The following is a 26,140-nucleotide window of genomic DNA, read 5'->3' on the forward strand; positions in this document are numbered from 1 at the left end:
AAGGAAGGGATTAGGGGGGTGGGGGGAGCTGACAAGAAATCAAGTACACTCTTTTACAAATGCAGGAGCTGATGACCAAAACTAGGTGGCATCAAATGCTGTATCAATGCAGTCCATCTGGCATTGCAGTCCATCTGGCATTACATTTTCTCATGGCATCTTACATTATAGTTGATCTCTTTTTGTTAACCGTAGCCCGTGTACTACATTCATTAGTTTTGTAAGGATAATGCCCCGTAGACACGGTCGGACATTGATCGGACATTCCGACAACAAAATCCATGGATTTTTTCCGACGGATGTTGGCTCAAACTTGTCTTGCATACACACGGTCGCACAAAGTTGTCGGAATTTCCGCTTGACAAGACTAGAAAAAGGCCAGTTCAGAACCAAGCGCGGCACCCTTTGGGCTCCTTTTGCTAATCTTGTGTTAGTAAAAGTTTGGTGAGAGACGATTCGAGCTTTTTCAGACTCGTGGTTTTCAGATCGTTTTCTGCTGTTTAGTTTGTGCTTGTGGGTTTGTATCTGCTCTTCAGTGCGTGCAGCGAGTACCATTGATTTATCATTGTGTTCTTGTTCGTTTGTTACTGTTTTTCAGGTCGCTTTTCACAGGCCTTGCTGTTCTTCAGTGCGTTCTGTTACTTCGTTCTGAGCAGCCGAGCGTTTTCTAGCCATGTTGCGTATATGTGCTCCTCGTAGAGTTCGTGCTGTGCGGGGGCTTGGTGTTGGGGTCCTTACCTTGACACAAGTCCAGTCCATGAACAGGGTGGGGAGGAGTTCATGGACCAAGAATTGGTTGCTTCAGCGTGACCAGTTCTGTCACATGACTTTGCTCCATGAGATCCGTGAGAATAATCCTGATGATTTCAGGAACTTTCTCCGGATGACGGACCCCGTATTTCACGGTTTGTTGGCTTTGCTGACCCCCTATATTAGCAGGCAGGATACCTGCATGAGGGAAGTCATCACTCCGGAGCAGAGGCTCGTCGCCACCCTGCAGTACTTGGCGACGGGGAGAAGTCTGCAGGACTTGAAGTTCTCGACAGGCATCTCCCCCCAGGCTCTGGGGATCATTATCCCAGAGACTTGTTCTGCCATCATACAGGTCCTGCAGAAGGAGTATATTAAGGTAAGATTTTTATCCTTTAACATCACATTTTATTGTATATAATGTTTGCTAATGTATTGTATTTATTTCCTCATTCCCTAATGACAATGATTGTAATTTGCTGTGAATGTCCCCTTTGTCCTCATGCATGCTGGATTTTTAGGTAATTATTTTTGTTGTCCTTCATACTTATTTGCCTTCACTTACCTCCCCAGCATGGTCTCCTGGCCCTATATTCACCTCATCTGTCACTTAACAATGTATTTTATCAGCTCCATAGTAGTGCTTTACCCAAAACACCCCCTAAAATGTTTAAATGTGATTTGTGCTTTAAATTCAGGCAGAGTGCCAGAGGCTTTTTTTGGGGGGTCCCCAAATCATTTTGAACCCTCCCTCCCCCCAACTGCTAAGTCAGCTGATACCAATTCTCTATCTATCCTCAATCATCTATCTGCTGACTTTGCCAAACCCATACACACTATACCCACCTATTTTGTGGTCAGATGTATGGATGAATTCCCCAAAGCATGTAGTGCAAGGGCCTGCCTGTATACTTTCAAATGGTACTGTTTCAAGTTTCTGTATACTATTATTATCTTGATAGGTAATAGCAGAATGTCCAAATGTGCTCAAATGTGTACAGTGTGTATTTATATCTTTGTATTGTGACACTTCTTACCTGTCCAGTGGGCTGCTAATAGTGTAACTAAGGAGGGGCTGGCCAAAGTAATACCCATTATTTAGGCATTCATCTCTCAATGAAGTGGAGAGGGTTACCTGTCCAAGAGTCCCCCCCATAATGTTAGAAATGGCCCATGAAAGGGGGGAGGGGGAATCTGATAGTTGTACCTTATACCTTGGTCTTTAACCACTTTCCTACCCGGCCATAGTAATATGACGTCCACAGATGGGATCTCCCATCCTGGGTGGACGTCATATGACGGCCTGGGCTTCCGGCCGTCTAGGGGGCGCGCATGCCTGCCGCGTTGCTCGGGACCTGGTGCGTGTGCCCGTTGGCCGCGATGTCTGCTGGGCACCCGCGATTGCCCGTTAACTGGACCGGACCGTGGATCTGTGTGTGTAAACACACAGATCCACGTCCTGTCAGTTGAGAGGAGACCGATCTGATCGGTCTCCTCCCCTTGTACGTCCCCGCCCCCTACAGTTAGAAACACTCCCTTAGGAAACATATTTAACCCCTTGTGTCCCCCTAGTGGTTAACCCCTTCACTGGCTGTCACATTTATACAGTAATCAATGCAATTTTATGTATAAATGTGAATGGTCCCAAAAACTGTGTCAAAAGTGTCTGATGTGTCCGCCATAATGTCGCAGTCACGAAAAAAAATTGCGATCCCCGCTATTACTAGTAAAATAAATAAATACATTTTTTTTTTTTAAATGCCATAAATCTATCCCGTATTTTGTAGACGCTATAACTTTTGCGCAAACCAATCAATATACGCTTATTGCGATTTTTTTACCAAAAATATGTAGAAGAATACGTATTTGCCGAAACTGAGGAAAAAAATTGCTTTTTTTAAAAAAAATTGGGATATTTATTATAGCAACAAGTAAAAAATATTGTGTTTTTTTTCAAAATTGTCTCTCTTCTTTTGTTTATAGCGCAAAAAATAAAAACCGCAGAGGTGATCAAATACCACCAAAAGAAAGCTCTATTTGTGGGGAAAAAAGGACGTCAATTTTGTTTGGGTACAACTTCGCAGGACCGCGCAGTTGTTGTTTAAAGTGCGACAGCGCTGAAAACTAAAAATTGGTCTGGGAAGGAAGGGGGTGAAAATGCCCTGTATTGAACCGGTTAAAAACTCCCTCAAATAAATGTTATCTTGATGTTGGCCAAGAATGTTTGTGTCTAATCATCTTTCCCTGTTTATGTGCAAAATGACTACATTTTTTTTTGTTTGACTCCACAGTTTCCTTCCAACCCACAGGAATGGCAGACTGTGGCCTCCCACTTTGCCCAGCGGTGGGACTTTCCTAACTGTGGAGGGGCAACTGATGGGAAACATGTCCACATCGTCCCACCACCAAACTCGGGGTCATACTATTATAATTACAATGGGTTCAATAGTATTGTGATGTTGGCGGTGGTGTCGGCTAATTACGAGTTCCTGTATGTGGACGTGTGGAAGAATGGCCAGATGTCCGATGGTGGAGTCATTGCCCAGACGGAGTTCTACAGGCATCTCCAGAATGGCAGCTTGGACCTGCCACCTCCAGAAGACAATGTGGAAGGTCTCCCATTCCTCTTCGTTGCGGATGAAACGTTTGCGATGGGGGACCATCTTATGCGCCCATTCCCGATGAGGACCCTCACCACGGACCAGAGGGTTTTTAATTACCGGCTGGCCAGAGTCAGAAGGGTGGTGGAGAACACGTTTGGAATCATGGCCAGCCGGTTCTGCCTATTTCTTACACCCATACATATGGCGGAGTATAAACTGAATCATATTATCCTGTGTTCTACACAACTTTTTACAGCAACATTCTGCCAACTATGCTGGCTAAGTTGGGCCTGAGGCTTGAATTCAAAATGAACCAAACCTGACGGCGCTTGAAAGTGGCTGTCCTGGCTTGCCCCCCCTGAGTGCCCGTGATGTCCGGCTAAGATACCTTGAATACTTTGCGGGTAGGGGGGCTATCAATATGCCAGACAATGTCTGAAACTTTTTTCAAATAAAAAAAAACTACTCAAATCTTTGGTGACATTTACTGCTTGTGTTTCTTTTAGCTGACCCTGACAGAAATGTGATGAGCCCTGAAAATGGCATGATTGTGTAACCTTACAAAGCACTGTTGGGTGTTATTTACTAAAGGCAAAGACACTTTGCACTACAAGTGCACTTGAAACTGCACTTGTAGTGCAAAGTGGATTTGCCCTTAGGAAATAACACCCATTGTCACAGAAAACACCAATTAGAGCACAACAAAAGTGTTGGAGCGTTGAAACAATAATCCACACATTCTTGATTAGCAATCTTTTTAATACCAGCACAATCACATGTGCATTTAGAAAAGGTTTTTAAAACAAACCAACATGTTTGTTGTATAACAATTTTTGGTGTCACATTAGAAAAAGTAGAAATGTCCATTTAAGATAAAACAGGCATGTTTAAAACCAACAAGAAAGACACAAATCTTGAACTTACAAAGTTCACATTTGGTAGAACTTGAAGGCAATATCGGACATGAGTATTTACAAACTGTGTTTGATATTGCGTTCAGATGGGGTGAAGTCACCCCAGGAAAGGCCAAATTTTGAAGATGCACACAAATTTCCGAATGTCAACATGTGCTAGCTGCCATCATGGGGGATCAAGGGACGTGTTTTGTGGGTGCAACCCCTTCCTCCCAGCTACTTTATTATTGAGGAAGGGGTTGCACCCCCAAAACGCATCCATTGATCTCCTGTGATGGCAGATAGCACATGTTGACACACTGTGTGCATCTTCAAAATTTGGCTTTTCGCAAATTTGTCAAAAAATGTCAATAATTTTTAGCACACAAAAAAACAAAGGAATTTATAGGGGTTTTAAACTCTCCCTAAAACATCAATGATGTTCTTCATTTTGTGTTGAACATCATTAATGTTTTTCTGGATGTTTTCCAAGTCCCTATTACATCCCATGATCTCCCCGATCAGGATCTGTGCACTTTCCGAGGTGAAATGATCTGGATCCACAACTTCACAATCACCTAAAAAGATAGAAACCAAAAAACACCATGTATTATAAATATGCCGGCATCCATCTCTTACCTGAGCCTGTGGTCGCAGACACTTACCTGTTGTGGTGCCAATTTCCACCACGTCTTCCTCCTCCTGCTCTGCTTGGCTTGGGTGGATTTCCCCTTCTTCCAGAGGTGGGGGGTCTGTGGTCTCCTCGGATGAGGGGTGTCCTCTGAGTCTTTTATCCCCTGTGTAAAAAAAATAGGTATACTTAGCACACAGATATTTGATGGCAGAACTATAAATATGAAACATTGCTTGGAAGTGGGGTACAATTGTCTATTTTGGCAGAGTTCCAAGATGTTGCATTTTTCTTGTCCTTTGTCAAGCTTGTATACTTACCTGTTTTGTACAAGCTTCACAGATGGAGACACCCCTATGGTATACACTGGAGCACCTGTGTGGGCCCCCTAATAAAAAGGGTGTTCTTGTGTCCCACACTAGTGCTCCAGCGTCCAGATGTGTAAACAGCTGCTGAGTGTCCTCTCCTTACACAGAATCTAGTTTGCATTTCATTCTAGTAACAAACCCATCTACACAACCACATTTTTTTCAGACAAGTAGGCCCTAAAAAATGTGGGCAAATGCATATGGCCAAAACAGTGGTGTTTGCTAGGCTGAACGAAAAATGTTTGACACGAACGAATAATGTGCCCATGAACATGAGAGTTGACATTTTAAACTGGATAACAGTTAAGAAGAGCACATGGAGCAGCACGAACGTAATAAACATAAAAAGAATAGGAACACAGCACAACTACTTACTTTTTTACAGCACTTCCGGATCTTTCTGTACTGCTCATGCTCTCTTAATTTCAGGTCTGACCACCGCTTCCTGAACTGATCTTTTGATCGTCGTACCCCAAAATTCCGGTGCAGACTCTTGACCACTTTTGCCATGATCTTGGCTTTTCTGACATTGGGGTTGGGGTAAGGTCCATACTTCCCATCATAATCGGCCTTCTTCAGGATGTCCACCACCTCCAACATCTCCCCAAAGGACATATTTGATGCCTTAAATCATCTCCTTCTGGATCGGGATGTTTCAGGCTCTGGGCTTTCCTCCTCCTCGTTGGTGTAATTTTCAGACACCTGCTCTGACTCCGCCATGTGCTCTTCCCCACTGCGACAAATGAGAAGGAGCGGGAAATACACTAGAAAGAACGTCGGGGCGGGCGGAGTTTCACGCATGCGCAGTGTCTATAAAGCGTAACACGCGTGCGTAGTACGTACGATCTATGAGCGGAGGAAGGAGTAACGGAGGCACCGATTGTGATTACGAAGGTAAGATTTAACATTGGGCCTATACTGCTTCTAGATTGAGGCCTGTATTTGCACAAGTTTAGAAGACTTTAGGCTGACATTAGGGTTTGTCTTGTGTTGTGTCTTGCAGTGAAAATGGATATCTTGAAAGACAAGGACTTTATGCCAATCTTCATTGATATGTTCAGGGAGCTGCCCTGTCTGTGGCAGATAAAACACCCTGAATATAAGAACCAAACAAAGAGGAAGGCAGCGCTGGATAATTTGTGAAGACGGTGATCCCCATGACAGACATCACCTATTTGAAAATCCTAATTGGTGGCCTGAGGAGCACTTATCTAAGGGAGCACAAGAACGTCCAGGATTCCCAGAGATTAGGAGCAGCAGATGACATTTATGTCCCCAGGCTGTGGTATTATGAGAGACTGCATTTTCTGGCAGGTCAGACTGAACCCAGGCCAGCACTCTCCACTCTTCCTTCCATGCTTCCTTCCCCCCCAGCTGAGGCTTCTGACGCCCAACCTGAGCCTTCCAGGCAGCAACATGTGGAGGAGCCCAGCTTGAGCCAGGTATAGCATTCCTCTAAATATTCATGGTTGTCCAATCAATGATGTTAACTAGATGTTAGTTTGGAGTACTAATTTATGATTGTGATTGATGATGCAAAAACTAAAACCATGTCCCTTTTTCATACACAGGGAAGTCTCAGCCAGGAGGGGGCCGGGCCAAGCAGGCTGCCCAATACTCAGGTCCCTCCCCTACACCTCCTCCTCCAGGTCCTACTCCTCCTCCTGCCACATCTCCAACACCAGAGCCACAGCCTGGAGGGAAGCATGGAAGGAAGACCAGAGAGTGATGGCCCTGGGTTCAGTCTGGTCTGGCAAAAGATGCAGCCTCTTGTAGTACCACAGCCTGGGGACACAGATGTCATCTGCTGCTTTCCAGATCTCTGGAACTTTTGGACCAGACTGCACTCCCTTACATATGGACTCCTCAGGCCACCAATTTTTCTGGAAAATAATTGATGTGTGCCCTGGGGGCCAAAGGCTTCGCCAATTTCTGCTGTTTCTCCAGCGTTGCCTCCCTCTTTGTTTGGTTCTGAGCCCTTAATAAAGGAATTTTTGTTTCAATTATACTCGCCTATGTGTGTTTTCCTTCAAAAAGGACAGTTTGTTTGTGAGGAGGCAGGTACATTTCAAAAATACAATGTGAAATTAACAAGAGACACCAACACCAAGCAACCTCCTTGAGATTAAATAATACAAGATAATAATGGTGTTGTGGTAACTTGACACACAAAACACACACAAAAATATTATGGAGTAAAACCCAAAAAAAGAAAACAAAAAAATCAGCCTTGAAAAAAATACAACCCCCCCCCCAAAAAAAATCACCCTTGAAAAAAATACAAAACAAAACTAAAAAAAATCAGCCTTGAAAAAAAATACAAAACAAAAATAAAACAACAAAAAAGAAATTTGGTCAGATGTGACAAATCAAAATATATTGAGGGAATCACAATAAATAATAAAGAAAGAAGTTTGTGAGAAGTCTGTGTGAATATGAGCAGCAAAACTACTTCATTCTTCTCACATTATAAAGAAGAAGAGAGTGCGCTGTATTAAACAATTTAAAACATTGCAGCATGACGAAGTGCATTCCGAATGCTAATTTTACCAGACCGAGCTGTTCCGTCTCAGAATTTCTTCTGAGCATGCGTGGCACTTTGTGCGTCGGAATTGTCCACACACGGTCGGAATTGATGCGATCGGATTTTGTTGTCGGAAAACTTTATAGCCTGCTCTCAAACTTTGTGTGTCGGAAAATCCGATGGAAAATGTCCGATGGAACCCACACATGGTCGGAATTTCCGAAAACACGATCCGATCGCACATTTTCCATCAGAAAATCCGACCATGTGTACGGGGCATAAGACTTGGTAACTTCCATGAACATACGATCATGTGCTTTATGGCAGTGTGCACAACTATTAACAGCCAGAGAAGCATAAAGAGTAGTTTAGATACCTTTAAACCATCGTTAACCCATAGATTTTGGCAATGCTATTCGAACTCTGCTTTCTAGGACCAAATAATTAATTTTGTGCAGGGTGTAACCAAAATATGCATCTCCAAAACACCGATCTTACTACTGTTCAGTTACAGTGAGTCCAGGCATGTGAGTTTTGGCAACAGCATTACCAATATTACTCAATGGATTCATCTTTGTCTCATGGCAGCCAGAAAAAACATTCTAAAAATATGGATTACCTTGTAGGCATCTATCTTCTTTATGTTTGACCTGTGTTTTATCTGGGGTCCAACCATCCCTGCTATCCTAGAATGTTCTCAATATGGACACAACTTTTTTTTTTTTGCAAAATTTACTGATAATTATTCTAGGGATGAGCCCGATGTTCGAGTCTAACAGCGAACATTATGCAGTGTGGCAAATTCGAAAGCCGCAGAACACCGGTAATGTCTATGGGACATTAACATGAAAAAAGTGCTAATTTTAAAGGCTTATATCCAATTTATTGCCATAAAAAGTGTTTGGGGACTTGGGTCGTGCCCCAGGGGACATGTATCAATGAAAAAAAAAGTTTTAAATAGGGCAATTTTTTCAGGAGTGGTGATCATAATAATGTTTAAAGTGAAACAATAAAAATGAAATATTCCTTTAAATTTTGTGCCTGGGGTGTATCCTTAGTATGCCTGTAAAGTGGCGCAGTTTTCTCGTGTTTAAAACAATACCACAGCAAAATGACATTTCTAAAGGAAAAAAAGTAATTTAAAACTGATCGTGGCTGTAATGAATTCTGGGGTTCCGGCAATATAGGTAAAATTAAATTGCAAAAAATAACACGGGTTTCCCCCCCAGTCCATTACCAGGCCCTTTGGGTAAGGGAAACCCCAAACCAAAATGTAAAAAAAAAAATTGCGTGGGGGTCCCCCCAAAATCCATACCAGGCCCTTCAGGTCTGGTATGGATATTAAGGGGAACCCTGTGCCAATTTTTAAAAATAAAATGGTATAGGGGTCCCCCTAAAATCCATACCAGAACCTTCAGGTCTGGTATGGATTTTTTTTTAAATAGATTTTATTGAAAAAAAGATCATACAAAGGATAATAGCAAAAGTATCAGAAAACATTTTATCAGAAAAAAAAACATTTTTTCTTTTTGGTCAAAATGGTATTAATGACAAAAGTAGCAAGGTACATAACAAATAAAAAGTAACTGGATGGATCTAAGGAGGGGAAGGGTCCCAAGGATTACCTAGAGGGTACTTTTGGATGATTCCTACAGGGTGGGGGGTGGGGAAGGTGAAGGGAGGGAAGGAGCACCAAATTCATAGAACAGAAGTAGAATGAGAGTAGACGGTGATGTTGTGGCTTCGGTTTCAGGGGTGACGTTTCCCATCATCGTGATTTAAGGGAGAGAAGAAGTTGGTGAGCGAGATGTGGTCTCGCCGGTGATTTATGACTATGACAGGAGTTGGGTTCCTTATGTTTTTGGTCTTTTAGATTGAAGAGAACAATTTCACCTATGGTGTGAGGGGAGGGGTATAATAAGAAAATGAGAGTTTCTCAAAGTTCGCCATAGCCATAGGGGTGAGTGTTGAGGTCATAAAAGCTTGCCATTTGTGGTAAAATTTTGATTTAGTCTTTTCATGCGTTAAGTCCGTATTAAGCCTGTCTTTGTAGAGTAGTTGTAGGAGGTCTCTTTTAACTTGCAAGGTGTTTGGGTGAATGTTGGAGATCCAGTTTTTCAGGATGGATCTTCTGGCAAGTAGGAGGCATATCAGAGTCCAGTCTTTGCCGGGGGGGTAGAGTTGAGTGACCAGGGTAGTAGTTGGGGGTCCCAGTGGCCAAAGATGAGAAGTAAGGGGTCTTTAGGTAGTTTCAGCAGAGTTACCTCAAAGATGTACGAAAGGATTTGATCCCAGAAGGTGGAGATGAACGTGCATGACCAGAAGCGATGGGTCAATGTAGGTCTGGGGTGCTGACAGAGAGGGCAGACGGGTACAGTATGGGACTGTTTGTTCGATAGAAAGAGGATATGTGCTCGGTGTAAAATTTTCAATTGTGTTTCCCTCCAGGATTAGTTGGGAACCAGTTTGTGGGTAGTATTGAGGCCTTGTAGAAGTTTGTCCACTAGCTCGGGATCTGGGAAATATTTTGCCCAGTTGGCTGCTGAGGAGGAATGTAGAGAGTGAGTAGTTTTCAGGAGGAGAGGTTTGTAGATGTCCGAAATTTTGTATGAGCCCTCTGAGAGAAGAGCATCTGTGAGAGACAACTTGAATCTTTTGTGGTCTTCTGCGCAAGCGCTTTTTATAAAACCGATACATTGTCTGTATTGGAAGTTATGTGTTTGAGAAAGTGAGAACTTTTCAGCTACAGATTGGAATGCAATGGGGCGACCAGACCCCTTATCACATAGGGAGGTGAATGTTGTGAGGCCATTCCATTGCCAGGTGGCATAGGGTTGATGTTCCAGACCTGGGAGGAAGCTCGGATTGCCTTGTATTGGAAGGTGGGTAGATATGAAGTTTGATGATGGCTTGGTTGCCCGTGGGAAGGTAGGGGCTGCCTGACCATATGTGATGGTAAACTTTGTGGAGGGTGGGTTCCAGGAGTGTTTGCAGGGATTTATAAAATTCACCTGTGAAGCCGCCTGGGCCTGGGACTTTAGATGAGGCTAGGTTTCTAATGGCATTGGTGATTTTGGGAAGGGAGACAGGTGCGTTTAAAGCATATAGTTAAGAGGGAGGGATTTGGGTTAAGGTTGTTTTTTCAAGAAAGGAGAGTGCTGTTGGTACATCTATTGGGTCAGCCGCGTAGAGGGAGGAGTAATAGTGTAGCATGGCGTCATTTATGCCTTTTTGAGTGGATATAATGTTACCCGATGCGTCTCGAAGGGAAGAGATATAGGTCAGGCTGTAAGGGCCCTTACAGAGTCTCGAAAGTAGCTTGCCTGCTTTATTGCCAAACTTATGAAGGGTGGCTCCCATGTGTGTTTTTTTGATTAATTCAAGAGACTCAGCCCAAGTGTCAAAAGATTGCTTAGCTGATAGCCATGTCTTCCTATTGTCAGGGGAGTCATTGATGTATAGGGATCGTTGGGCTTGGTGAAGTCGGGAGCTAGCCAGTTTATAATTTTTGAGGGTATTTCTTTTGAAAGAGGCTGTGTAAGAGATTATGCGTCCCCCGAGGAAGGCTTTGCCTGCTTCCCAAATAGATTGGGGTTGTCAGAGTGTAATGCATTGGTCGTAGTGTATTCAGACCATGCACGCTCCATGCACTGTCGGAAGTCCGAGTTGTTTTGGAGGTAGGATGGGAAGCGCCAAAGTTTGGGACTTGGATGTATGTCAGGGTTGTCGAGTGTTATCGAGATGGGTGCGTGGTCAGAGATAACACTGTCATGAATGTCAGCATCAGATATCAGTTGGACAAGGTTGTCTGAGCAGAAGAGGTAGTCTATTCTGGTGAAAATATTATGGGGGTTAGAGTAGAATGTGAATTCTCTGTCAGCTGGGTGCCGTAGGTGCCAGATTTTATGAAGATGTAAGGAGTCCATTGTGGAGGCCAGAAGGGTCTGAGCATTTAAATCTGGTGGTGTGCGTGAGCGTTTGGGAGAGGATCTGTCATCAGTTGGGTGTATGATGGAGTTGAAATCCCCGCCGATTATGTGAGGGAGGCGTGGGTCATGAAGAAGCCAGGTCGAAAGTTCACTGAAAAATTGTTTAGTGGGGTTATTGGGTGCATAGATGTTCGATATGATCAAATCCCTGGTCCCTAATTTGACATGGACTGATAGAAAACGCCCCTGGGGGTCTGAGTTAACAGATAGGACCGTGCAGGGGAGGTTTTTATGTATGAGAATTAGAACTCCTGCTCTGCGGCCATCGGAGTCAGAACCTAAGACTGTGCCCACCCATAGTTTTTTCATACGGTGGAGGTCTGTAGTGGACAGGTGGGTTTCTTGGAGTAGAGCAATGTCGGTTTTGAGTCTTTTAAAGTGGCAAAGAATTTTCATCCTCTTATTGGGAGAGCAGAGCCCTTTCACATTCCAGGAGACTAATTTCATAACAGGGGGGTCATAGGGTGGATATGGACTGGTGTTGTATTAGTTGGGTGCAATAGCGAATGGCAGAGAGGTGAAAATGTATTCAGGGATTTAAAAGAACCTAGGCCGTCTGAGCGTGAGAACTGAAGGTCATTTGGTGCAAGTGTATCACAGTATGAGAGTGTTCGGGATAGGAAAGGGTTCAGAAGGAATGGGGTGAAAAGAAGAAACCATAGAACATATTTGATAAACTTCACTTTTTTCCACATGGAGTCGCTGGGTAGGACAGCTCCCATTACAAGACCCATTAGAATGCAGCATTTAAACCCACGGTAGAGTAGGTGGTATGTGCTGACATCCTGGGCATGGGGAGAGTGGACCAAGGTACACAGGGACACCAGGGGAGAAAACTTATGACATCAAAATAAACGATAAATAAATGTTAACACTTTAGTATTATGTGAAACATGTGAAAACATTAACAAAAGAAAAAGAAAACAAAGAACACATTTTTTGTCTACCGGAACATGGAGTACCTGTTGAGGAGGAAAGAGCATAACTTTCAGGGGAGATACGGCAAAGCCTGTGAAAGTCATCTCGGCTAGGGTTGAACCGGCCAGGCCAGTGGGAGAGCAGTCACAATCAAGACCAAAATGGTGATGCAAAAGCACTCTTAATGGGGTGCGGATCGGCGTTGGTCAGGGCCGGAGGCTCTGAATCGCTTTGGATAGTCTTTGCGTGGGCTCCTTTGGTCTAGAGCACGGTTGATAGGAGGCGTTCTGGAAGAGGGGCTGAGGTGCGGGCCTGAGCGTAATGATCTTAGGAAGGCCTCAGCCTCAGGTGGATCATGGAAAGAGAGCTGGTCGCCATTAGGGGCTTTGACCTGTAGAGTGGCTGGGAAGGCTAAGGTAAATTTGACTTGTTGCTGATGTAATTCCGGGCAGATTTGTTGGAATGCTTTCCTTTTCTTGGAAACCTCTACGGAATTGTCTTTGAAAATCAGGATTTTCAGTCCGTCAATCTGGAGGGATCTGGATTGCCTGAATTTCTGCAGGATGAAAGCTTTGTCCGAGTAGTTGAGGTATTTGGCGATGATAGGACGGGGCGATTTGCGGTCGGAGTTGAAAGTTCCCATGCGGTGGGCACACTCTATGGTGCATGGGCCAGCGAGGCCTAGCACTTCAGGTATGCACCTCGTGCAGAGATCCGTGAGCGCTGAAGGTTGCAATGATTCTGGGATGCCCACGAATCGCAGATTACTCCTTCTGGACCTATTCTCCAAATCATCCAATTTCTCTAGTACATATTTATTCAGTTTGTCTTGGGCTTGTTCTGTGGCTTGTGCCTGGTATAGTTCTTCCTCTATATTGGCTATGTGGTGTTCAGCTTCATTGAGTCTGGAGGCATGCTCCCCTAGCAGGGCCTGGAGCTGCTGCATGCCTGCGGTGACAGCTTTCTCCACAGAGGCCGTAATCATTGGGGAAAGCAGAGCTACTACAGCCTGAGCAATAAGGTCTGTGGTATGGTCACCTGTGAGCTGAGTTGCAGTGCCAGCTTGTGGGAGGGAGGGGGCCGGGCCGCTGCTCACCTCCATGTCAGGCGTCAGCTCCGTGGAAGAAGCCGTGCAGGCCAAAGCTGGGGCCTCAATTTGTGGCTTGGCCGTGCGGAGCGCCGCGGTCGCGTGCGATCGTGGGCCGGTTTTCTCCACGAATCTGTCCATATCGAGGCCGGGAGATAGGTGGAGGTGTCGCCGGTGAGTGTGGCGGATTTTGCAGGCTTTATAAGCTGATTTAATGAGTCTGGCTGCGGGAGCCGATGTGAGGGTCAGCTAGTCCATGCGGCGCTGGAACTGGAAGTCGGTATGGATTTTAAGGGGATCCCTGCACTAGAATAAAAAAATGGCCTAGGGGTACCCCCAAAATCCATACCAGACCCTTATCCAAGCATGCAACCTGGCAGACCACAGGAAAAGAGGGGGGGGTGAAAGAGCACCCTCCTCCTGAACCGTACCAGGCCACATGCCCTTAACATGGGGGGATGCTTTGGAGTCACCCCCAAAGCACCTTATCCCCATGTTGATGGGGACAAGGCCTCATACCCACAACTGTGGCCCGGTGGTTGTTCGGGGTCTGTGGGGCGGGGGACTTATTGGAATCTGGAAGCCCCCTTTAACAAGGGGGCTCTCAGATCCCGGCTCCCTCCTATCTGAATTGGTAACGGGTACATTGTATCCCTACTGATTCACAAAAAAAGTGTCAAAAATAGTATAAATGACAGGAGACAATTTGAGACAAGTCCTTTATTCAAAAATAAAAAATAAAAATGTCCTGCAATGTAGATCCATCTCACGCCACCCGATGGACTGAAAAAAGAAAAAAAAAAGCATGCAACAGCTCCGCCTCCATGGGAGGCTCCACGCTTCTTCTCATTGACAGCTGTTATTATCAGGAACCATGAATCAGACTGAGACAGAAGTAAAGTTAAATCCCACTTGTTTAATAATAATAATAATAATGTAAACAGAGTTAGGGTCGGTTCACACTAGGACGACTTGTCAGGCGACCTAGCCGCCTGACAAGTAGCGTCCCGTTTTGTACAATGGAACCGTTCTAATCGGAGCGACGCAAGTCGCTCCGACTTAGAAAAAGGTTCCTGTACTACTTTGGGGGCGACTTGAGACGACTTGCATAGACTTCTATATAGAAGCCGTTTTGCAAGTCGCCGCCCCTGTCGTGTCCAGGTCGCCTGAGAAAGTCGCGCTGCAAGTCGCGCTGCCTCAGTGTGAACCGGGGCTAAGCATAGTCGAAACAATCCAGAGTTCAGTAATCGGATCGGGTTGTTAGCCAAGCAAAAGCCAGAGATAAACATAGTAGTACAGCAAGCAGGATCAGGAGCCAGAAGGAACGTCAGCCGAGCAAGTCTTCAACAGGAACGCAGGAGAAAGTCTCTGTGATGTTGACAAAGGCGAAGGCAGAGATCAAGTGAGCTGGACGACTTTAAGCAGGCAGGACTGACGAGCAGAATCAACAACAGCTGGGTAACTGTGGAGAAAGATGGGAGCTGGCAATTAGCCGACAGCTGAGCGGCCAGCTCAGTGAAGGAAGGGCTGAGCCCAGCCCTGACAGTACTCCCTCCTCAATGACCCCTCCCCCTCAGAGTACCACCGGGCTTGAGGGGAAAACATCTATGGAAATCACGAAGGAGGACAGGTTCATGTACATCTGAGGATGAGACGTTCCTCCAGACCACACCCCTTCCAATGCACCAGGTACTGTATGGGCCCACGGAACCTACGGGAGTCAACAATGGATTGTACTTCATACTCCTCATGGTTCTCAACCTGTATAGGGTGAGAACATGGCACTGAGGTGGTAAAGAGATTGCAGACCAAAGGTTTCTCAGGAGGAGCATGGACCTGAGCAGCAAGAATTTTGTCACCCAAAGGAGAAGTAAGACTGGTGCGAACCATAGCCAGGATACAATCAGGAGGAATCACAGGAACCGGAACCGACTCCAACTTGGAAGTGGAGGAAAATTGTCATGATAAGGCGTCAGCCCTTACATTCTTAGTACCGGGTAAGAATGAGACAATGTGCTTAAAACTGGACAAGAAAAGAGCCCATCGCGCCCTTCTGGGAGAGAGGCGGTTAGCCCCAGACAAGAATGTGCCAATCTTATGGTCAGTAAGAATGAGAACCAGCACAGTGGTACCTTCAAGGAGATGTCTCCATTCTTTCAGGGCTAAAATGATCGCCAACAGCTCTCTGTCACCAATCTCGTAATTGCACTCTGCAGGTGACAATTTCATGGAAAAGTAGCCACACGGATGCATAGCGCTCTCAAAGTTAGGACGTTGAGACAAAAGGGCACCAGCTCCAGTCTCAGAAGCATCAACTTCTGGGATAAAAGGCAACGTAGGATCAGGATGTGCAAACACAGGAGCAGAAACAAAGGCAGCCTTGAGACTCTCAAAGGCCTTAATGGACTCCGGAGACCAACTCTGTGGGTTACCGCCCTTTCTGGTCATATCAGTCAGGGGCTTGACCAGAGATGAGAAGTTACGAATAAACTTCCAAGAATAGTTGGCAGCTCAGGAAACGCTGCATAGGACGTAAACCCACGGGTCGGGGACACTGTAGAACTGCCGAAAGTTTCTCTGTGTCCATCAAAAAACCAGCAGTGGAAATTACATGAACCAGGGAATTTAACCTGTTCACGATGGAACTCGCATTTCTCCAGTTTACAATAGAGATTGTTTTCTCTTAGTTTCTAAAGCACACGACATCTGTGTGGTGGCTCTCCAGGGACTTGAAAAATATGAGGATATCATTGAGATAAACCACCACACATAACTGCAACAAATCTTGGAGGACATCGTTAATAAATTCCTGGAAAACTGCCGGGGCATTACAAAGGCCAAAAGGCATTACGAGGTACTCATAATGGCCTGTTCTGGTATTAAACGCAGTTTTCCACTCGTCGCCCTCCTTAATCCGCACAAGATTGTATACCCCTCTCAAATCAAGCTTTGGGAAAACCGTTGCTCCCTTGAGGTGGTCAAATAACTCTGTAATCAACAGAATTGGGTAGGCATTCTTAATCGTGAAACAATTGAGACCCCTATAATCAATACAAGGTCTCAGTTCATCGTTCTTCTTCTTCACAAAGAAGAAACCAGCACCAACAGGAGACAAGAATTTGCGGATGAAACCTCGAGAAAATGCGTCTGCAACATACTCCTCCATGGTCTTATCCTCCAAGACCGACAAAGGGTAAACCTGGCCATGAGGGGGTATGGCCCCAGGTTGAAGGTCAATTGCACAATCATAAGGCCGGTGTGGACACAAACTACCAGCTTGACCTTTGGCAAAGACATTGCTAAAATAGCGGTACTCCTCTGGCAGGGATGAGAATGAAAATGTGCACAGGACCTTGGCTACCTTCTGGAAGCATGTCTCACTGCATTGTGTTGACCAGGAGAGAACCTCAGCACAGAGCCAATCAAAAGAGGGGTTGTGCCTCTGTAACCAAGGATAACCAATAACCAGTGGAAACCTAGGTGAGGAAATAACTTGGAATTGGATTATCTCATGGTGAAGAGCCCCTACTGCCATGGACAACGGAACAAGTCTCATGAGTCACATCGGCAGGCTGTAGAGGTCTCCCATCAAGAGCCTCAATGGCAAGTGGAGTGTCATGCAGTGACATTTCTAAAGGAAATGCCACTTTACAGGCATACTATAGACACCCCCCAGGTATGATATTTAAGGGAATATTTAATTTCCTTTTAAGTATTATTAAAATCACTGCTCTCGAAAATAGTCCTTTTTTAAAACTTTTTTTTGCATTGATACATGTCTCCTGGGGCAGGACCCAGGTCCCCAAACACTTTTTATGGCAATAACTTGCATATAAGCCTTTAAAATTAGCACTATTGATTTTTCATGCTCCTGGCCCATAGACTTTAACAGCGTTTGTCCGAATGTTTTGCCTGTTCGCAACTTCTGGTGTGAATCGACTCAGAGGGTGTTCGGCTCATCCTTAAATTATTCTGTAAGTCTAGGACTTATTACCAACTAGCTAAGAGTCATCCAAACATCAGGTTTGCGTTCTTCCAACTGTCCCGTGCTAGACAGCTTACCACTATGATGTTATTGACATTGCTTCTGTTAGGCTACAAGTAGTCGTGTTTATTTTTTTACTTCGACTTACTAAAGTGTAGAACATTTTATTATTTGACATTAATATTTATGCTATCAGACTGTTTTATATATGTTTATATATGTTATATATACAGTGGGAACGGAAAGTATTCAGACCCCCTTAAATTTTTCACTCTTTGTTATATTGCAGACATTTGCTAAAATCATTTAAGTTAATTTTTTTCTTCATCAATGTACACACAGCACCCCATATTGACAGAAAAACACAGAATTGTTGACATTTTTGCAGATTTATTAAAAAAGAAAAACTGAAATATCACATGGTCCTAAGTATTCAGACCCTTTGCTCAGTATTTCGTAGAAGCACCCTTTTGATCTAATACAGCCATGAGTCTTTTTGGGAAACAACAAGTTTTTCACACCTGGATTTGGGGATCCTCTGCCATTCCTCTTTGCAGATCCTCTCCAGTTCTGTCAGGTTGGATGGTAAACATTGGTGGACAGCCATTTTTAGGTCTCTCCAGAGATGCTCAATTGGGTTTAAGTCAGGGCTCTGGCTGGGCCATTCAAGAACAGTCATGGAGTTGTTTCTGTCCCCACTGTAGTTGTTATATATATTTCTACTTGAATGCATAATATTTCATGAAAATTTACAATAAAAAATACAGAAAAAGAAAGAAGAGTAGTTTAGAGCATAAGTGAAAATGCTTGTTGGGACTAGACATCATCTTGATAGAATTTTAACCACCTCAATACAGGGCACTTATACCCCCTTCCTGCCCAAGCCAATTTTCAGCTTTCAGTGCTGTCGCTGTTTAAATAACAATTGCGCGGTCATGCTACACTGTACCCAAACAGAATTTTTATTATTTTGTTCTCACAAATAGAGCTTTCTTTTGGTGGTATTTTATCACCTCTGCATTTTTTATTTTTTGCTAAACAAATAAAAAAAGACCTAAAAGTTTTTCTTTTGTTTCTGTTATAAAATTTTAAATAAGTAAGTTTTCTCCTTCACTGATGGGTACCGATAAGGCGGCACTGACGGGCACTGATAAGATGGCACCGATGAGTTGGTACCAATGAGGTGGCACTGATGGGCACTGACGATGGGCACTGATAGGCGGCACTGATGGGCACTGGTAGGTGACATTGATGGGTGGCACTGATATACAGCACTGATGGGCATTGATGTGTAGCACTGATGGGCACTCAAGGGTGGCACTCGTGGGTACTGATGGGCACTGATAGGCGACACTGATGGGCACTGAAAGGCTGCACTGATGGGTACTTATGGGTGGCACTGATAGGCGGAACTGCTGGGCACTGATGGACATTGATAGGCGGCACTGCTGGGCACTGCTGGGCACTGATATGTGGCACTGATGGGCACTGATATGCAGCACTGATAGATGGCATTGTTAGGCATCACTCATGGCACTGGCACTGGCAGGCATTGGGGATGTGCACTGATTGGCAGCTGTCTGGACACTGATTGGCATTTCCCTGGTGGTCTAGGGTGGCATACCTGGTGGTCCAGTGTGGTGGCCATCTCTGGTAGTCCTGGCGGCATCATGGTGGTCCTGGGTGGGCAACCGAGGGAGGGCTGCACTTATAAACAAGCAGCCGATCGACTCTCCTCTACTCGCGCCTGTCAGACACGAGTGAGGAAAAAACGATCAATGGCTTTTCCTGTTTACATCATGATCAGCCGTGATTGGGCACGGCTGATCACGTGGTAAAGAGCCTCTGTCTTGCACCCAGCCATCATTTGATGGCCGGCGGGCAGGAAGCAGTTAAAGTTCATCAAGTGCACAAACATTCATCAAGCCAGCAGGGTATACACGCATAGCTTCTTTTTTTTTTCAACCTCACGAATCCCTGCATTCATGCAAGTGATGTGGAAGAAGGAATTTCTCCTGCTATGCTATTGCATTCTGACAGCAGAGACTCTGCCAAAATACACTGATCAAAATCTGGTTTTCCAGCAGGACAGTACAACAGAAGTTGGTCATTAGACCGGCTTCTGCTGAACAGACAACAGTACACACACTAACCAAAATTTGACTAGTTCCTGCTAAACTGGCCAAATTTTGGTAAATGTATAGCCAGCTTTAGTGGTCATTTAGACCTTCTGCCATGTGTCCTCACCCAGGGAGAGGCCAAGGTGTTGTTCCCACCTTTCCACATACAGTATGAATGAGATGTATTGGTGGTTCTGAAAGGGAAGAGAATAACATGAAGATTATTTTGTGACTGTATAGGTTGTCTCATTTGGGTTAACCACTTGACCTACGGAAGGTTTTACCCCCTTCCAGACCAGGCAATTTTTTTCTATTCATCACTGTGGCATGTGAACTGGCAATTGAAGGATCATGCAACACTGTATGCTAATTTAATTTATATCATGTTTTTGAAACAAAATAGAGCTTCTTTTTTGTGGTATTTGATCACCGCTTTTTTTTTGCTATATAAACAAATAAAAACACAAAACATTTTGAAAAAAATGATATTTTCTACTTTCTATTAAAAAAAAAATCCCAATAAGTGTATATCAATTGATTTGTGTTAAAGTTATAGCGTCTACAAACTATGGTATATATATTTAAAAAATGATCAAACCTGATGTACTGGCAGCCTGTTTCATTTCTTGAGGCCGTTAACATGCCAGCACAGTACAATAATTCCCCCAAATGTTCCTTTTTAGAAAGTAAACAGTCTGCGGCGTATTTAGTTTGAGGTTTGGTAAGTTTTTTGAAGTTGCAATTTTTTGTCACAATTTTTTGGAAAATTAGGAAATAAAAAAAAGTTCATTTTTTTTAACCACTTGACAACTGGGCACTTAAACCCCCTTCCTAACCAGACCAATTTTCAGCTTTTGGTGCTCTCACATATTGAATGACAATTACTCAGTCATGCAACACTGTATCTATATGAAATTTTTGTCCTTTTTTTCACACAAATGGAGCTTTCTTTTGGTGGTATTTAATCACCGCTGGGTTCTTTATTTTTTGCGCCGTAAAAGAAAAAAGACCGAAAAATCTGTAAAAAAATACATTTTTCTTCATTTCTGTTATAATATTTTGCAAATTAGTAATTTTTCTTCATATATTTTGGCCAAAATTTATACCGCTACATATCTTTGGTAAAATTAACCCAAATCGGTGGATATTATTTGGTCTTTGTGAAAGTTATAGAGTCCAAAAGCTATGGTGCGAATATCTGAAAATTGATCACACCTGAAGTACTGACGGCCTATCTAATTTCTTGAGACCCTAACATTCCAGAAAAGTACAAATACCCCCCAAATAACCCCTTTTTGGAAAGAAGACATTCCAAGGTATTTAGAAAGATGCATGGTGAGTTTTTTGAAGTTGTCATTTTTTCCCACAATTCTTTGCAAAATCAAGGTTTTTTTTTACTTTTTTTTTTCCCACAAAATTGTCATATTAGCAGGTTATTTCTCACACACAGCATATGCATACCACAAATTACACCCCAAAACACATTCTGCTCCCGAGTATGGTGATACCACATGTGTGAGACTTTTACACAGCGTGGCCACATACAGAGGCCCAACATGCAGGGGAGCACCTTCAGGCGTTCTGGAGCACCCAGGCCAATTCTGACATTTCTCTCCTACATGTAAAAATCATCATTTATTAGCTAGAAAATTACATAGAACCCCAAAACATTATATATATATATGTTTTTTTTAGCAAAGACCCTAGAGAATACAATGGCGGTCGTTGCAACTTTTTATCTCGCACGGTATTTGCGCAGCAATTTTTTTAACGCGTTTTTTTTTGGAAAAAAAACTGTTTTGTGCTTTACAAAAACCAAAACAGTAAAGTTAGCCTAATGTTTTTGCATAATGTGAAAGATGAAGTTACGCCGAGTAAATAGATACCCAACATGTCACCTTTCAAAATTGCACGCGCTTGTGGAATGGCGCCAAACTTTGCTACTCAAAAATCCCCATAGGTGACGCTTTAAAATTTTTTACTGGTTACATGTTTTGAGTTACAGAGGAGGTCTAGGGCCAAAATTATTGCTCTCGCTCTACCGATCGCAGCGATACCTCACATGTGTGGTTTGAACACCTTTTTCATATGTGGGCGGGACTTACGTATGTGTTTGCTTCTGCATGCGAGCACACAGGGACAGGGGCGCTTTAAAAATTTTTTTTTTTTTATTGTTCATTTTACTTTATTTATTTTAGTTTGATGCTTTTTTCCAAAAAAAAAAATTTTGGACCACTTTTATTCCTATTACAAGGAATATAAACATCCTTGTAATAGGAATATGGCATGACAGGTCCTCTTTACAGTGAGATATGGGGTCAATAAGACCCCACATCTCACCTCTAGGCTGGGAAGCCTGAAATAAAAAAAAAAAAAAAACGATCCTGGCTTCGATCGTAGCGGTGAGTCGGTAGAAGCGCGGGAGGGGGGTACATCCCTTCTCGCCTCCCGTAAGAACGATCAAGCAGTGGAACAGCTGCTATGATCAATCCCATGGTGTAGGGAATCGCCGGCTGAAAAAGCTGATATCTGAATGATGCCTGTAGCTGCAACCATCATTCAGATATCCCCGCACAAAGTCAAGGACGTTGTATGACGGCCGGCGGGCGGGAAGTGGTTAAAACGCTTTTTTTTTTTAACACAAAGTTGTCCATTTATACAATATTTCTACCACATAACATGTACATACCAAAAATGACACCCCAAAATAGATTCTCCTGCTCCTCCTGAGTATGGCGATACCACATGTGTGAGACTTCCACAGCCTGGCCACATACAGAGGCCGAGTACAGCTGAGCATGGCTCAGCATGGCAGGGTATGGCGGGGTATTGCGGAGTATGGCGGGGTATTGCAGAGTATGGCGGGGTATGGCGGAGTATGGCGGAGTATGGTGGGGTATGGCGGGGTATGGCGGAGTATGGCGGGGTATTGCGGAGTATGGCGGGGGCATGGCAGAGTATGGTGGGGGCATGGCAGAGTATGGCGGGGGCATGGCAGAGTATGGCGGGGGGCATGGCAGAGTATGGCGGGGGCATGGCAGAGTATGGCGGGGGCATTGCAGAGTATTGTGGGGGCATTGCAGAGTATTGCACAGCATTGCAGAGTATTGTGGGGGCATTGCAGAGTATTGCACAGCATTGCAGAGTATTGTGGGGGCATTGCAGAGTATTGCACAGCATTGCAGAGTATTGTGGGGGTATTGCAGAGTATTGCACAGCATTGCAGAGTATTGCACAGCATTGCAGAGTATTGTGAGGGCATTGCAGAGTATTGCACAGCATTGCAGAGTATTGTGGGGGCATTGCAGAGTATTGCACAGCATTGCAGAGTATTGTGGGGGCATTGCAGAGTATTGCACAGCATTGCAGAGTATTGTGGGGGTATTGCAGAGTATTACACAGCATTGCATAGTAGTAGGGATGGCTGAGCATGGATGGATGGATGGATGGATGGCTTCATAACACCTGTGATTACTATTGTGATCTGTGATTGGCTACAGCTAAGCACATGATACAGGGTGCTGTGATTGATCCAGGTACCATGTGATAGTTGTTACAGCATCACAATACTATACACAGCTGTTATGAATGAAACCCATTCATAAAAATTGTGTTTACATTGTGATCACATAATGATCATGTGATATCCCAGCCAGTCAAAGTGGCTGGGTACCAGGAGCCCCAATCCGTTGTGTCCAGTGGACACAGGGGCAGTGCTCTGCGCTCCCCAGGGTGTGCACATGTTCCAGGTGACATCCAAGTATGTCAATAAGGATTAACAAAACCCTTGATGTATCAAGCCTGGGCAGATTTGCTCACAACTATATTTTTGTATTACCACTTCTCACCCGGGCAATGTATATCAGTGGCATCACTAGGGTTGTGTCACTTGGTGCGGTAAAACATGGTGTCACCCCCCACCCCCTTATTTTCGATCTGGCAGACCAGCATTGGAGCTCATTTGCATGCGTTGCAGAGGCCAATAAGGCCAAGAGGATAGCAGGTTAGGCACTTCCTAATGGCTCAGTAGCTAGGAACAGTAATGGATAATGGCCAACAGGCCCTCTTACCAGACCCAGTGAAACTGCAGCAGTTCTCTCTCAGGCGGGATGTTTGCTCACTCTGGGTTGCCCAGGCCAACTCTGGTCAGTAGTGTAGAAAGTCTGTACCCTGGCAGTGGCTCAGTCTTTCTCTCTCTGGTGGTGCTGGGCAGCAGTGTGTCTCTCTATCTCTGGTGGTCCTGGGCAGCAGCGTAGCTCTCTCTGGTGGTGCTGGGCAGCAGCATGGCTTCCTCTCTGGTGCTGCTGGGCAGCATGTCTCTATCTTTGGTGGTGCTGGGCAGCGTGGCTCTCTCTGGTGGTGCTGGGCAGCATGGCTCCCTCTCTGGTGGTGCTGGGCAGCGTGGCTCTCTCTGGTGGTGCTGGGCAGCATGGCTCCCTCTCTGGTGGTGCTGGGCAGCGTGGCTCTCTCTGGTGGTGCTGGGCAGCATGGCTCCCTCTCTGGTGGTGTGGGTACAGCGTGGCTTCTCTCTGGTGATGCAGGTACAGTGTTGCTCTCTCTCTGGTGTTGCTGAGCAGCGTGGTTCTCTCTCTGGTGGTACTGGTACAGCGTGGCTCTCTCTCTGGCTTCCCCCAGCACAGTCCTCACTTTTTCCTCTCTCTTGTAGCACTCACTCTCTCAGCACCTCTGAGCGCCTCTCCCACTGTCACCATTTCACTGATGGAAGGAGGGGTCGACAGCACCCACTAGTACAACTGCTCTCTGGTGTCACCCCTCTGGCAGGTGACACCTGGGTGCGCCCCCCCACACCCCATAGGGACACCACTGATGTATATAATGTATATAAGTGGCCTGGAGATTTCTAGTTTTGGGAGGATGTACCTGTATCAGTGGCATCACTAGGGTTGTTGTCACCTGGTGCAGTAAAACATGATGTCACCCCCCACCCCCCTATTTTCGGCCTGGCAGCCCAGTGTTGGAGCTCATTTGCATGCATTGCAGAGGCCAATAAGGCCTAGAGGATAGCAGGTTAGGCACTTCCTAATGGCTCAGTAGCTAGGAACAGTAATGGATAATGGCCAACAGGCCCTCTTACCAGACCCAGTGAAACTGCAGCAGTTCTCTCTCAGGCGGGATGTTTGCTCACTCTGGGTTGCCCAGGCCAACTCTGGTCAGTAGTGTAGAAAGTCTGTACCCTGGCAGTGGCTCAGTCTTTTTCTCTCTGGTGGTGCTGGGCAGCAGTGTGTGTCTCTCTCTCTCTGGTGGTCCTGGGCAGCAGCGTAGCTCTTTCTGGTGGTGCTGGGCAGCAGCATGGCTACCTCTCTGGTGGTGCTGGGCAGCATGTCTCTATCTCTGGTGGTGCTGGGCAGCGTGGCTCTCTCTGGTGGTGCTGGGCAGCGTGGCTCCCTCTCTGGTGGTGCTGTGCAGCGTGGCTCTATCTCTCTGGTGGTGTGGGTACAGCGTGGCTTCTCTCTGATGATGCAGGTACAGTGTTGCTCTCTCTCTGGTGGTGCTGAGCAGCGTGGTTCTCTCTCTGGTGGTACTGGTACAGTGTGGCTCTCTCTCTGGCTTCCCCCAGCACAGTCCTCACTTTTTCCTCTCTCTTGTAGAACTCACTCTCTCAGCACCTCTGAGCGCCTCTCCCACTGTCACCATTTCACTGATGGAAGGGGGGGTCGACAGCACCCACTAGTACAACTGCTCTCTGGTGTCACCCCTCTGGCAGGTGACACCTGGGTACGCCCCCCCACACCCCATAGGGACATCACTGATGTATATAATGTATATAAGTGGCCTGGAGATTTCTAGTTTTGGGAGGATGTACCTGTATCAGTGGCATTACTAGGGTTGGTGTCACCTGGTGCAGTAAAACATGATGTCACCCCCCCACCCCCCTATTTTCGGCCTGGCAGCCCAGCGTTGGAGCTCATTTGCATGCGTTGCAGAGGCCAATAAGGCCTAGAGGATAGCAGGTCAGGCACTTCCCAATGGCTCAGTAGCTAGGAACAGTAATGGATAATGGCCAACAGGCCCTCTTACCAGACCCAGTGAAGCTGCAGCAGTTCTCTCTCAGGCGGGATGTTTGCTCACTCTGGGTTGCCCAGACCAACTCTGGTTAGTAGTGTAGAAAGTCTGTACCCTGGCAGTGGCTCAGTCTTTCTCTCTGGTGGTGCTGGGCAGCAGTGTATCTCTCTCTCTCTCTCTCTGGTGGTCCTGGGCAGCAGCGTAGCTCTCTCTGGTGGTGCTGGGCAGCAGCATGGCTTCCTCTCTGG

Source organism: Aquarana catesbeiana, linkage group LG03 (assembly GCF_042186555.1).
Source record: "Aquarana catesbeiana isolate 2022-GZ linkage group LG03, ASM4218655v1, whole genome shotgun sequence".
NCBI classification, from domain to species: Eukaryota; Metazoa; Chordata; class Amphibia; order Anura; family Ranidae; genus Aquarana; species Aquarana catesbeiana.